This window comes from Gobio gobio (assembly GCF_949357685.1).
Source record: "Gobio gobio genome assembly, chromosome: 12".
In the NCBI taxonomy this organism is placed as follows: domain Eukaryota; kingdom Metazoa; phylum Chordata; class Actinopteri; order Cypriniformes; family Gobionidae; genus Gobio; species Gobio gobio.
In genome coordinates, this window is record NC_137105.1 from 56,243,778 (window position 1) to 56,257,966 (window position 14,189).

Genomic DNA, 14,189 nt, shown 5'->3' on the forward strand with positions numbered 1-14,189 from the left:
ATACTATATAGTAGGGTAGTATGCGGTTTCGAACGCAGCCACATTCTGACTAGAATTGAGTATGACAACGTCAGGATAGTAAAATATTCCTGAATATATTATTGAAATATTCCTCCAGTTTAGATCAGCTGTTCACACACACACACACACACACACACACACACACACACACACACACACACACACACACACACACACACACACACACACTGCCCCTGCCCCTGCCCCTGCCCCTAAACTTAACCCTCACAGGAGACTGTGCAGTTCACTTTCTGTGAAAAAAAACTTGTTCTGTGTGATTTATAAGCATTTTGAAAAGTGAGGACATGGGGAACGTCCTCATATTTCACCCTCTTTTTGTAATACCTATGTCATACCCATGTCACACACATTTGTGTCCTGATATTTCAAGAAAACATGCCCACACACACACACACACACACACACACACACACACACACACACACACACTCACACTCCAGTGTAGATCAGCTGTTCTCTCACACACACACACACACACACACACACACACACACACACACACACACTCCAGTGTAGATCAGCTGTTCTCACACACACACACACACACACACACACACACACACACACACACACACACACACTCCAGTGTAGATCAGCTGTTCTCTATGTGAATATATAGTAAAGTGTAATTTATTCCTGTGATCAAAGCTGAATTTATCATCATTACTCCAGTCTTCAGTGTCACATGATCCTTCACTAATCATTTTCAAATGAGGATCTGATGATCAACACACATTTATAATTATTATCAGTGTTGAACAGTTTTTTATTCTGGTATGAATAAATTACACTTTACAATACACCGATCAGGCGTAACATTATGACCGGTGAAGTGAATAACACTGATGATCTCTTCATCACTGCAGGGCGTTTGAGCTGAGCGTGCGCAGCTATGCTGGAGATGACCCGTTAGCAGATGAAAGCAGATAAAACTACGGCCAGGGAAGGAATCGGCTCCAGCTGTTTTGGTTCTGGGGGCAGTAAGACCGCAGGTACCTTCCGATCTCCGGGATCTTTACCTCAGTCTGGCCATTAGTTTGTGGGTGATAACCAGAGGATAAATGTATGGATACACCAAGAAGTTTGAAGAAGGCTTACCAGACACAGGAAATAAACTGTGGACCTCGGTTGGACATGATGTCTTCGGGCAGGCCGAAGGGGTGGAAGACAATTTGGAAAAGTGCTTTATTTTACATTTACATTTACATTTATGCATTTGGCAGACGCTTTTATCCAAAGCGACTTACATTGCATTCAAGGTACACATTTTACATTTTGTCAATTCTTGCTTTTCCTGGGAATCGAACCCATGACCTTGGCATTACTAGCGCCATGCTCTATTGTTTGAGCTACAGGAAAGCTTTATCTGCCTCAAAAGCTGAGGGGAGACTTTCTAGAGGAATTCTTTTGCAAGCCTTAGAGAACTGGTCGACAATGACGAAGAAGCAGGTGTAGGAATCGGAGGGTGGAAGATCGGTCATGAAGTCAATGCCTAAGTGTGACCAGGAACGTTGTGAATGGGCAGAGGGACCAGTTTCCCTTCGGGTAATGAATGGGGAGTGTTGGTTATGGCACAGACTGAGCACCCCTTGACATATCGGGAGATATCCTGGGTCATGAAGGGCCAACAGGGGCAGGCGACAGGTACATACATGCGCAGGACCTCCCGGCGGATCTGGTTCGGAGCGTGTGGCCTGACGGATATGATAATCCATGGACCATTGAATGGGGCTGACAATCATGGCTGGAGGGAGAATGGTTTCGGGAGAACTGGATTCTGGATCTGGATGATGAAGATCTTTGATTACTTGTGTGGTGATTAGCTCCCTCCAGCCAGTGTCTCCATTCCTTGAGTTTGATGGCCAGAAGCTCTCGGTTGCCTATGTCGTAGTTCTGCTACGACATAGTAGAAGGCACATGGATGGAGGCGTGGAAGATCACCCTGGCACTGAGAGAGTACTGCTCGAACTCCAATTGAGGATACGTCCACCTCAATGATAAATGGTAACTCAGGATTGGAATGACGGAGGACTGGAGTGGAGAAATATGCTTCTTTGAACTGGTTGAAGGCGTTGGTGGTCATGGGTGTCCACTGAGTGGAGAGCTGAGATTTATTTATTTTGGAAGGTTGTGGACAGTTTTGTATGGTTTCCACCTTCCTCTGGTCCAACTGGATGCCATGTTGGTCAATGATATAGCCCAGGAATTGGACAGAGGTGGTGATGAACTGGACAGAGGTGGTGTGGTGTGGACCTGATCCACGTGATGAAGGTGCTCGGCTCAGTTGAGTTGGACAGGCCATAAGGCATTACCTGATATTCATAGTGCCCTGTCGGGGTCACAAAGCCGGTCTTTCATTCATCTCCCTGACGAATCCAGATTAAATTGTAGGCGCTTCGCAGGTCCAGCTTGGAGAAGATAAGAGCTCCACACAGCAACTCCAACACTGCTGGGACCAGAGGAAGGGGATAACTGAACTTGACAGTTTGGGAGTTGAGTGCACGGTAATCAGTACATGGCCTCAAGCCTCCATCATTTTTACCCACAAAGAATTCGCCCCACTGAAGAATCTTCCCGGTGTTCCAGTTGACCCTCGGTTCATGTTCCAGCATCCAAGGGCGTCCCAGGATGATGTTCGCGGTGGATCCTTCCAGCACCATAAACAAGATTTCTTTGGAATGCAGGCAGCCGATGCGGAGCGTCAGATGGGGGAGACATGATTGACACGACCACGACCCAGCAGTTTTTCCAAGATGGTGTGAATCCTTAATTCTTGGGAACAACATTTTCTTTTAAGATGGAGCCTTTGAAGGAGATGGTGAGAGAAGTTCCTGGCTGAACCGGAGTCAATGAGGGCTTATGCTGAAACAGTGGTATAACATGTTAGGATATGCACTACTGTTCTCGTGAGAGGAGATTTTAGGAGGAAGTTGGATGGTACTCACAGCGTGCCGTGGTGGTTGAGTTGAGGATTTGGTGATTACGTGTCCATCTCCCCCACAGTACAAGCATATATGATTCAATAATTTACGCTGACGCTCCGTTAGGTTAAGATGTACGGGTGAGATGCATTGACTCGGGTGCTGGAAGGGCGACAGGTGTTGCAGAGGGCGGAGGATGCAGAGCGGGTGGATACAGAGAACAAGCAGTTAGGCGTTGTGACACACCGATGGTTTTCTGGATGAAGGGCTCAAGTCCAATGACATCATCGGAGATCACCTCGGCATTGAGACCCTGGTGGAAGGCAGTGAGAAGCGCGGTTTCGCAATGCATAAACGCTGATGAGTCCTGAAACCTCTGAGCCAAAGACTTCCCTAAAATGGTTGATAAAGGCAGATCATGAATTTTGTTATTTGAGCGTTCGATTGCCATAATGATTGTGCCACTGCAATGCTCTGCCGGAGACAAGAGAGATCTTAAACGCCACTCGAGCTTGATCGTTTGTGAAGAGATGCGGCTGCATATCAAAGTATAGAGAGCATTGAAGTATGAACACGTTGCAATCCTCCGCCTCACCAGAATAGGTCGCTGGTCGGGCCATGAGACTGGCAGAGGCAGCTGCTGAAGAAGATGATATTGATGGAAGGAGTGACTGACGAACTGCGATGACCAATTCGGCAAACGGATCCGCGTTACGATCCCCACTCGTGCTCAAAGGACTCTGCATGTTAGTGGTCTGAGGCCGTATTCACAAAACATCTTAAGGCTAAAAGTAGCTCCTAACTTGCCGATTTAGGAGAAACTCTTAAAAATAATCGGCGTGTCAGTCCTAATTTTAGGACTCCTAAATTTTCGCTCTAAGTGTATTTCACAAAGCATTTCAGCACTAAAACTAGCTCCTAAATCTATGAAACGCTAGGAGTAGTCAAGAGGACTCCTAAGTCCCTAAGACCAAATCACTAAACAATCCTACTGACTGTTGCCGCAATCCACCCAAAAGACACTATACAACATTGAGGCAATAGTGAAAATAAATGTATCTTTAATGAAAAAAAAAAAGTAAGATTACCTAGCTGTGGCAGTTGTTTTTACGAGTTCACACTTACAAATTATCGAATAGAGTAAAAAAAAAAAAAAATAGCATATTAGGCGCTCTGTCCAAGGGGATCGAGGGCTCCAAGCTCAGAATTTAGCCCAAACCCAGAGTTCTGCCCCGCATTGCAGACCGTGAGTGAGGAACGGGGGGGCGGATGGAGGCAGAAAACCGTCGAGGTAACTTGGTGAGTCGGCTCTGGGCTGTGTATATACCTCCTCTCTCACTGATTATATAGACCATTTGAACATGCTCCTCACGAACTTTGTTTATAAAACATAATTTTTGCTTGAATTCATGTAAGAGACATATAAGAGGCTGACAATTAGCTCAACATATATTAGTTTAATTAGTGACACTTGGCCTACTTTTTAAAATATTTATTTGAATATGACAACATTCTTATTTTAAACATTTTATTTGAATATAGCAACATGTAACCTCGTTCAACAAAATATTTCTATAATAAATCACTGACAGAGATCCCTCCCCTATCAGCCAATCACTGTGGGCATTATTAGTGAGTGTGTTGACATCATCCATAGCGACGAGGTCAACCCCGCCCTTACTCTTAGCTTAAGACTTCTCTCTATTCCTTAGTAAGAGTTGCTCTCAGCAGCTTTGTGAAGAGGTTTAAGAGAAAACTTTTACTGCCATTTAGGAGAACTCTTAGTGGTAAGATCAAATGTTTTGTGAATACGGCCCCATGTCTTCTGTCACAATCAGAAGAAAGCAGATAAGGTAAGTCAAAATAACAAGTGTTTATTGCAGAATGAGAGAAGCAGAGCGGGGATTCAAACAGGTAAGAGTAAAAGCAGATGAAATGTTCAGTCTGAAACATTCTCAGAGACCTGTAAAGGGTGGAATTAAACTCAGAAACTCACTACGGCTTACTAAGGGTGGGAATCACAGTTTACCGCACGATACGACACTGTCACGATATTTTGGCCATGATAACGATATATATCACAACACCAGCGATTCTGTGACAAACGATATATTGGGAGAAAATCATCCATGATATATCATGATAACGATCACGGTCAAAAAGTCACATGATGTATTTCATTTATTAACAGTACATCTATTTTATAGAACAGCAACAATGTACAATAAGTGCAGAAGTGCACACACAGCTGACAAACAGCCATAAGCTTGAACAATGATTATTTGCCAGAGAGAACAGTTTGTGACTAAATCATGTGTAGTAAAGAAAGCTCACATCTCTAACTTATCAGTCATAGCAGCAACATCTCACATTTGTGCAAATTACATTTAACAAAACCCCTCAAACTACAGATTTATTGCTGAAAAGAAATTGTGAAATGCATACATTACTAAAAATAGTGATGATAAAAGACAAACACCAGGTATAAAACCTTATATAACAAAATATGGTCACATTTCAGTACCAAAGGGTGCAAGGAACTATTCTGTAAACATGAACACACTGCAGTGCTTTCTAACAAGAGTTTCTGTCAACTGTAAACTTTTCAGAAAATCAACTTAAGGCACACATTACAACTGGGCAACTTATTTTCTGTAAACATGAACACACTGCAGTGCTTAGCGCTGGTTTATCTTTAATGCAAAAGCATTCCCAGTAGATTAAGGTGAGAGTCACACATGCATGTTTCTCTTCCAGACCCAGCTCTGGAGCAGCTGAAGGTGTGGACGTACTGGTGCTACTGCTGTTGAGCGTCTGTCCAAGCGGATCAGCAAGCACAGATTTCCTCCTCTTTGGAAAGTGAAAGATCTTTTCCAGGCTCACTGTAGTCTATCATCCCCTCAGCAGCAAACAGTACCTGGTGCTTCTTCCTGCTCAGGAGGAGGAGAGATCTGAAATCTGCTGGCCATTAAGTCTGCCGCCTCCTGGAAGAAAACAGTGGACACCTGTTGACCTGCTGCATTATTATTGAAGAAAAGGCTCAGTAGTCAAATACAATCATATAGTTTTACAGCTTAATAGCTTATAAATACTTACTGAAGATATTTACTAGATGGTGTATATTTTAGCAGTAATTTAATGGGTTTAAAGTATAAAACTTGAGCTGAACATTTAGAGGATTAATAAAGGACTTTCCCTTAAGATCCGCCTTTGACACACTTTGGTAAATGTCTGATGCGTGTCCTCTGGTGATGGGAAGGGCAGAGATTTAAACCGAGGGTCTAAGGCTGATGAGATGTAGAGGTTGCTCTTCTCCTCTGAAGAATTATATCTCTCTGAGAGCTCTTGGTAGATCTTCATCTCTTTGAGTCTTTAGCAGTGCTGCTCATGTCACTCAACAGTTGTGTGTGAAGCGGAGCAATGATAGAAACTGTTGGGTCTTCTCCTCACACAGGACATTTGTTTCCACCAGCATAGGCTTGAGGGCTTGACCTCTTCAGCATTTGAGATTTCCATCTCAGTCGAGGTGCAGATGTCAGAGACTCTCTTTCTCACCTTTAGAAACAGCAGAGCAACATTAACTAAAAGATGAATTTAATCATTTCAGTTGAAAATAAGATGAACATTTCTTAAACCTTGAATAACAGGACAGAACACATCAGCAACACATCAGAAAATGAGCTGAAATCATGAGTGTACACTTGTGAAAAAGTAGTGTGCTTAATTGCATTGAAAGTGTACTTTTTGTGTACTTAAAATCTTAAAAGTATACTTTTTAAAAAGTGCACTTGCAGATCATATGATATATTTAAAATTAAAGGCCACTTAAGTATACTTAAAGAGAATACACTTTAATGACAATATTTATAAGCACACTTAAGTGCACTTTTTTAAAATGCACTTTGTAATAATATCTAATTAATTTTTACTTAAATAAAGTACACTTTCATGGCAATATTTATAAACACACTTAAGTGCACTTTTTATAAGTGCATTTTGTAATAATATCTAATTAATTTTTACTTAAGGAAAGTATACTTTCATGGCAATATTTATAAACACACTTAAGTGCACTTTTTATAAGTGCACTTTGTAATAATATCTAATTAATTTTTACTTAAGGAAAGTATACTTTCATGACAATATTTATAAAAACACTTGAGTGCACTTTTAATAAGTGCATTTTGTAATAATATATAATTAATTTTTACTAAAGGAAAGTATACTTTCATGACAATATTTATAAACACACTTAAGTGCACTTTTAATAAGTGCACTTTGTAATAATATCTAATTAATTTTTACTTAAGGAAAGTATACTTTCATGACAATATTTATAAACACACTTAAGTGCACTTTTTATAAGTGCACTTTGTAATAATATCTAATTAATTAGCTTCTGGAACATTGACATAAACAGCACTTTCCAACAACTTCAAAATAGTTGGTGATGAACAATTAAAAAAAAAATAATTGTGCCTTTGGAGTTCTTCAGGTTATTTATTTATTTTTATTTTTTACTTTCATTCACCGTAATGCTGGAATAAGATTTTAGAATAAACCTTTTGGTCCTAACTTTGGTGCTAGTCAAGGTTTAAGAGCTTAAAAGTTTGGTAACACTTTAGAATAAGATCTCATTTGTTAACATTATTTAATGTATTAGCCAACATGATCTAACAGTGATGAGCAATATTTTTTTACAGTGTTTATTAATATTTGTTGACCTTAGTTAATCAAATATAGTTCAAAGCTAGTTAATGACATTTATAGCCATTGTTCATGTACGTTAACAGTGCATTAACTAATTAACTTATACAGCTTTTGATTTTAAGATTGCATTAGTAATAGGGGTGTAACGGTACACAAAACTGACGGTTCGGTACAGCAGGGAGAGAAAACTAAATATAAAATTGCTTTTTTTTTCAATTAAAAAGTGGTTTACTGAACAAATTGTCATTGTCCTTAAATTAATTCAATTATATCTAAAAGTTTCTTAAAGACATACAAATTATCTCTGCAAGACTATATAGGAAGCCCTTACTTGCACTTGCACAGTACGCAAACATAATCATTTATACACAGTGGCTGTCATTTTCATGACAGATTTATTTAAACATTACGTACATTACTCCAATACATTAAATAATCAAGACATCACTAACAGGTTCAGTAGACTATAATGAATATAAAGGCTAATATAAGTCATATATTTAGTGAAAAAGTAGATTTTTCTAGTGAACTAACAGCTGTGGACACTGAATGACTTCTAGTAAATACGATGCTGCGTGACATTGTTTACAAGCTGTTTTACTGACGTCTTTCCGCCGTTGAAACACTGATTGAGCGATTACACAACATGTGATATCTTTCAGTAAGTTGTAATGTATCCTCAACACACCTTCTGATGTTAATTCATGTTTATTCTTTGACTATAATGAGATGATTGCATTCACTCGCTCTGCGCTGCCGCTTGAACTGACGTGCCTTTACAGTGATCTGTCACGTCACATTAAAGAGCATCAAAATGGCATTTATCACTCGAATTTCATGATAAAATGGACTGAATACTTAATATGTTTGTGTAGGAATTTGGATTGAAGTGTGTTCTGTGCGTAAAACAAGCCGACTGTTAAAGATTGCCATCATACTGTTCGGTACACACGTGCACCACACCGGAAGTCCTGTACCGAAACGGTTCGGTACGAAATTACGAATACGTTTAAGTACACCCCTATTTAGTAAATGTTGAAATAAACATTAACTAAGATTAATAATTGTTTAAAGTATTAGTCATTCTAAGTTTATGTTAAATGAAGTAGTTAACTAATTAAACGTTATTGTAAAGCGTTACCCAAAGTTTTGAATCTTAGTGTTGTACATGGAATGATACTTTTCTTTACATTTTGTTTGTATTAATTCATGTGTTGTGTGTGTGTGAGGTACTGTGTGTTTGCTTCTGTGTGTGTACTGGTAATCCCTATGTTATTGGGACCAATTGACCCCAAAAGTATAGTAATACCAGTAAATTTTGACCTTGTGGGGACATTTTTTTAGGTCCCCATGAGGAAACAATCTTATAAATCATACAGAATAATGTTTTCTGAAAATGTAAAAAGGCAGAATGTTTTCTGTGATGGGCAGATTTAAGTACCATTGTATGAGGAAGATTGTGCATATAATCCTCATTGTCCTCCAGACGCTTTCTAAATGAATTTGTGTTTTTGTGAATTGTTTCTTGGGATTTTCTTGTGCATCAACAAAAAGGTTTGTGTATTTGTTTTACAGATTGTTTTGTCAATAAATGTAGAGGGTTTCAATTTGGATTTGTTTATTATAATAAATTGCAGCTGTATTATTAGAAAAATGTAATTACAAATGTATTTAATTATATAATAGTGTATATGTAAATTACGTTAAAGTTTATTTTAGTTCACATTAATTGCTTTCAATATATTGAGCAGTGCACTTTAACTATGAAGATATTGAAGATATTAGAAGCAATTATGAAAGTACATATAAAGTTGTATTAAAGTCCCACTTAAGTTGTTCCAAAAAATCACTCTTAATGGCAACTTATTACATTTTATTTCACCTTAATATGTGATACATTTGAAATCAATTACACCTAATGTGCATTCAGTGCGCCAAAAACAATGCATTTAATTCACACTTAAGTGTATTTTTAGCTGACATTAAAATATATTTTAGTTCACATTAATTACTTGTCTGTACATTCAGAAGTACACTTTTACCATATTTTAAAGTACATATAAAAATATACTAAAGTCTCAACTAATTGCATTTTAACATGACCTTAAGCTGTGATAAATTTGAAATTAATTACAAATCAAATGCACTTAAGCGGTGAAAAATTACATTTAATTCACACTTAAGTGTATATTTAGCTGACATTAAAGTATATTATAGTTCACATTAATTGCTTTCAATAGATTGAGCAGTGCACTTTAACTATATTTTGAAGACATTAGAAGCAATTATGAAAGTACATATAAAGTTGTATTAAAGTCCCACTTAAGTTGTGCCAAAAAATCACTCTTAATGGCAACTTATTACATTTTATTTCAACTTAATATGTGATACATTTGAAATCAATTACACTTAATGTGCATTCAGTGCGCCGAAAACATTGCATTTAATTCACACTTAAGTGTATACCTTTAAAGTATATTATTTGTGCAATAAGTACACTTTAAAAAAGTACACTAAAGTGCACTTTTTTTTCACAAGGGTAATCTTGTTTCAGGCCCTTCAGTAGTGTCAGTAATGACAGTGAACAGCTGACCTCAGGAGGTCAGAGGTCAGCACAGATGGCAGATGCTGCTGGAGGAAACGGGAGAGCATCTCATATGCGCTGGTCCACCGGACTGCAACATCTGTCCTCAACTTGAGCTGTGGAAGGTCCAGCATGGTCTGGTTCCTCTTCAGTGCTCCCGCTGCTGTGCTGCTCCTGTGGAAGAACACAGAAATCCTCTGAATCTGCGCTAGCAGTCGAGCTACAGCGCTAGCTTTAAGGCTCTGTGGCGTGAGGTTCAGTGTGTGTGCCAAACACCGTCTGTGCTGGAATCCTGTCAGCTCCACAGCTAAAGTCATGTTGGTTCACTGTCAGGAGCAACTACAGGCTCTCATGCATTGCTCTGGTCTGGAGAACGGCAGCATTCGTTTCCCACTTGTGCTCAATCAACTGTAATGGTCACTAGGACTCACTGGAACTGACGTTTGGGGAAATAGTTCGGGATTTCACATCTTCCAGTGTTTGCAGCAAAAACCTTCATTTCCCACCACACTTTAAGCTGAAGGTCCTTACAAATAAATGATGATGAAGCATGATGCTAACTCAATTAGCATGTTGCTAACATTATGATAACACGATTACCATTTTTGCTAATATTTGTTTAACAAGATGAGAACACAATTAGCATATTGCTATTCTAATGTTAACATGATTACCATGTTTGATAGCATGTTTTTTCGAAGATGCTAAAATAATTATCAAGTTGTTAACATAATGCTTACACAAATTCCATGTTGCTCACATTTTTTAACAAGATGAGAACATGATTAGTATATTGTTGATCAACATGATAATGATGAAGCATAATGCTAACTCAATTAGCATGTTGCTAAAATGTTTTATCAAGATGAGAACTCAATTAGCATGTTTTGCTATCATTATGCTAACATGATTGGCATGTTGCTAACATTTTTTAACAAGATGTTAACATGATTAGCTTGTTGCTAGCATAATGCTAATACGATAAACATGTCACGATTAATATGCTGCTAGCATTATGCTAACAAAATTACCTTGTTGTTAGCATGTTTTTAGCAAAATAATAGCATAATTAGCAGGTTTGCTAGCATAAGGGTAACACCATTTTAATGTTTGCTAACATGTTTTTAGCAAGATGAGAACACAATTAGGTTGTTGCTAGCATTATGCTAATACGATAAACATGTTGCTACCATAATGCTAACATGATTACCATGTTTGTTAACATGTTTTTTCCAAGATGCTAATGTGATTATCAATTTGTTAACATAATGTTAACATAATTAGCATAATGTTAACATGATTACCATGTTGCTAACATTTTTTTATCAAGATGAGAACACAATTAGCTTGTTGCTAGCATAATGCTAATATGATTAACATGCTGCTAGCATTATGGTAACACAATTACCTTGTTGCTACCATGTTTTTGGCAAAATAATAACACAATTAGCAGATTTGCTAGCATAATGCTAACACGATTAACATGTTACTAGCATTATGATAACACAATTACCATTTTTACTAACATTTGTTTATATGCTAACACAATTAGCTTGTTGTTAACATTTTTTTAGCAATATGTTAACACATTTCGCAGGTTGTTAACATAGTGCTAACACGATTATGTTGAAATTATAATAACACAATCACCATTTTTGTTAATATTTTTAACAAGATGCTAGCATGATTAACATGTTGGTGGCATGATGCTTACTCAATTAGCATGTTGCTACCATAATGTTAACATCATTACCGTGTTGGTAGTATATGTTTTCAACAAAATGCTAACACAATTAACATTTTGTTAACATAATGCTAACACTATTGGCATGTTTGTTAACATGATTAGCATTGTTGTTAACATAATGCTAAAATAATTAGCCATTTGCTAGCATGATGCTAACACAATTACCATGTTGCTAACATGATTTTAGCAAGATGTGAACACAATTAGCATTTTGCTAGCATTAATGCTAACACGATTACCATGTTGCTAGCATGTTTTTAACAAGACGTGAATACAATTAGCATGTTGCTAGCTTTAATGCTAACATGATTAGCATTTTGTTAGCATGATGTTAACACAATTAGTATTTAGCTAGCATGATGCTAACACTTTTACTTGTGTTTATCATGTTTTAAACCTAAGCTAATCGCCATTTGCATGTAGCTATTCACTGCTAGCATGTCTAGCATGTTGAAAGTCCAGTTTGCTAGCATGAGTCAAAGATCTGACCCCCATCTTTACACAACGTTCTGATGCAGAGATACAGGTCTTGTTAAACGGTTGCTAGGGTGCTCTGGTTGGTTGCTATGGAGTGGCTTGGCAGGAGCCAATGATGATCCTCCAAAAGCTCCTGCCAGTATGAATGAGCCAATAGGATTTCCCCTCAGGCGTTTGGATCAGCACTAAAAACAGGCTCTGTGATCAACACAAGTTTGTGGCACTTGCACATTTTGTCCATCAAGATAATTATAACACAACTTTATGAATTCTGAAGCCTAAATGCAGTCGCAGGAGTAAAAAGCTAAAGCTAGGCTATAAACGAGCGACACCACGGTCACATGACTTCAGCGTCACCATCACTGAGCTTCCCACAACTCTTTCAGTTTTGATCTCCACATTTCCCCAGAGCGTTTGAGTGAGAATAGTTTATAAGAGCACAATTATGAGCAGAATGAGGCTGTAAAAGCCCCTGAGTTTCCCTTTTGGGCTGAAGACGTTTCCTCTCCTCGCCTGCCTCTGGCGTCCCATTAGACACTCGTTAGCAAATGCCTTTCTCAAGACACGCAGCAGCTTCAGAAGATCATGAGTGGGCTAATACTGATGTGTTTATGCTGGAGAATAAAACGTGAAAGTGTCTTGAGCTTGTGTTCACCACAGACCTTATTTCAGCCGTTTAACCCAAACCCCCTTCAGAAAACCCATTGCCTTCGGGACGATGGAGGTCTAGAGAGAAGCATCAGATTCGCCACTGCAGATTCTCTGAGCTAAACCACAGATCAAACAGCTCTGACGGGGAAACCAGGACAAACATTGAGAATGGACCAGTTATAAAAGGCTTTAAGTGCTCAAATCAGCAACATTCCCCATGGGTTTAATGCAGGAACACTGACTGTAACCATGGGATTGTGGCAGAAATAGCTCTACACATCTTTCTCCAGCACTTCAAAACTCTCATATTATCATATTTCATGTGACGACCGAAACATTATTCAAAGATCGTCCCCGTTTATAAAAGTAAAAGTGTGAAGATGTAGGAAAAGCCCTTCATGAGTTTGGTTTGGGCTGAATTCAGCTGGTCCAGAATCTCCGGGTTACTCCTCTCAGAGCTCCATTGGATGTAGTGTTACAGTCCCAGGACATTTCTCCAGATTCTCCAACATATAGCAATGCTGCTCAACTTCAGGAATTAAAGCATCTCCACCAGCTCGTCTCAGACAAAAGCCACATTATGACAGTAGAAGAAGAGAACTTTCCTTCAGAACGAACGCCAGAGTTTGGATGCGTTCACACCCGCTCTCAAAAGCAGAGGAAAACATTTCTGCTAAACTGGCTCCAGAATGGCAGGGTCTCTATGGAGCTGAGCGTAGGACGGGCCCTTTAAACTATCAGGAGGGACAGGAAGAGCCAGGAGAAGATTCACCAGTTACACACATCTCCACTTAAAGTGTGTTATCCTACCGCTCAACAACTGATGAGATTCAGCATCAGCAGCGGCCGGAGATATTCAAGGAAGAGATGATGATGAAGAACTCTGGGGATTCTCAGAGAGGGACCTTAAAAAACAAGGATTTAGTTTTTTCGAAGGGGAAGGAGTGAGACGAACTAGAAGTTGTGCCCTAAAGATGATCTGATGTCCACAGGAGGGCGATGTTGTCCTCGAGAGCTGGCGAGTATAAAAGCAAGACCATTGGAGAAGCAGCAACAG